Genomic DNA, 2,035 nt, shown 5'->3' with positions numbered 1-2,035 from the left:
GGGTTTAAATTGTTGAAGATGAGGGTTGACATGTGTGAGGCCAATTCATTAACCCTGTTATGACGAGATCAAAGCAGCACCCTGTCAACTCTAAGGCTAACATGGAATTTAGAATCAATTGACCTCCCATTGTCTATCAAATTATAAGAAAGCCGATCTAGTGTTTGTGAACCAGTTCTGAAAATTTTTTGCCTCAGGCCTAGATCTATATAGCTTGTGAATATAATGTCAGATTCTCAGAATGGAAAAAGTGTGGGTTCATATCTCAAGTCTTGGAGCTAGCCTTTGTTCTACTCTGCACCAGTGAACTTTGCTCAAGTGGGAAAGGTTTTGTTTCCTTTAGAAATCTCAAAAGAACTGCATTTGTTAGCTATTCACTTGTTAAGTGACAAATTTCCAAATTTTTAAAGAAGAGTGAGTGTTTGTGTGAATATTTTAGGTCACTAGTTTTCTGTTTGTTTTCATGGACCCACCATTCAGTGCAAAATTAAGATGATAGACTGGTCCCAATTTTTCTGAAATGTTAAGGAAATAGGTTTGAGGACTTTGTTTCTGTAGAAACTATTGTACTGTAGAACACGGCTATAGCGGGACTTTTGGTTCCAGAAGGAAAATCCCGTTGTAGACGAGTTCCCGCCATAGGAATTAGGGGCGGGCACGAGACGAGCCGAGTACTCGTTTCTCGCGAGAAATGCCCTTCCCGTAGCTGCCCGCGCACTAAACTACTGCCTGGTACCGAGAAGTGATACTGCTCGTTGGCTTGACATAACGAATAACAGTAACGAGAGTGAGAGGCGAGAAATGACACGCAGACAGTGCCACCCATCACCGTGCCATCCTGTGTGTGAAACTGAAAAGGAGGGGAGAGGGTGGCGAGACGAGGCTAGTGGAGAGTTGATCAGGGCCTAGGCCTAGATCTCCCTACCTTCCTTCACTGCCTGCGCCTGCGCAACAGGGCTAGCCTAGTTTAGATCCCCACCACGACCGGCCTTCTCGCTAAGCGAATTGCCCGTACTGCGGGGCGAGAAGAGAAATTGGTCACGAGACGAGAAGCATTTCTCGGGTCTCGGGACACGAGACGAGAAGCATTTCTTGGGTCTCGGGACACGAGACGAGAAGCATTTCTCGGGACCGTAGAGTCAGCTTCTCGGTCTTCTCGCTCGGGAAGGAAAAAACGCTTCCCGCCCGTCTCTAATAGGAATGCAAAGGGGAATTACCGAAAAAAAATTATTTAAAAATACTCATTATTACCTGCCTTTCATATCGATAAAATTTGCGCTTTAGATTAGTTTTCCTTTCCTTGTCAACTTCGTTGATTATCTCGGTTTTCAGTTCGAGTGAGAAGCATTTCCTTTTTGTCTTTGTTGGAAGCCATCTTTTCCTCGGTCTTGTTGCTTGTGCTGTCTGTCATACCGGTAGGCCTACTGCAGAATTGGAGAAGTGGATGCATGCGTTTGCCGAAGTCTGAGCATCAACAATTGCAATTCCATGAATCAGGAATCATACACTACATGCTCTCCTCTTCTTTAACATTTTGGCCTAGCCTAGGGCTATGGCCTGTACGTTCTTATACTGAATGTCTAGGTTATGGCACATCACTTTTTGAGTGGTTCACCTAACGCGTCTCTCCGCGCCATTCTCTCTCTGCCGCCTGCCCTACCTCACTCATCTCTGGACTAGCCGTTCACAACGCCGCACAGCCGACTGCCTGTTTGGAGCCTGCCTACAACCCCCCCAACCCCCTTCCCCCAGCTAGAGCTCGCCCTATCTCGCTGTTTCCGAGTTCGGGACTTTCCTTGCCCCGCTAAATCTAAGCATAAGTAATTGAGTCTACATAGATAAAAAAAGGTGGATTCCAGTAAGGTCCCACTGTAGAGATGGTGCCGCTATAGTCATATTCTACTGTATTAGAAAACAGGAATTGCAGTCCTTTTTCAGAAATGAAATAAGATAAGAAAGAACCACATTATATCCACCTCATGAGTTGTATTTCTTCTTTTGCCATTTGAAAACTCTCTCCTCTCTCTCTCTCTCT

This window comes from Aplysia californica, unplaced genomic scaffold (assembly GCF_000002075.1).
Source record: "Aplysia californica isolate F4 #8 unplaced genomic scaffold, AplCal3.0 scaffold00708, whole genome shotgun sequence".
NCBI lineage: Eukaryota > Metazoa > Mollusca > Gastropoda > Aplysiida > Aplysiidae > Aplysia > Aplysia californica.
The sequence above is the reverse complement of the archived record's forward strand: the minus strand, read 5'-3'. Positions refer to the sequence as shown.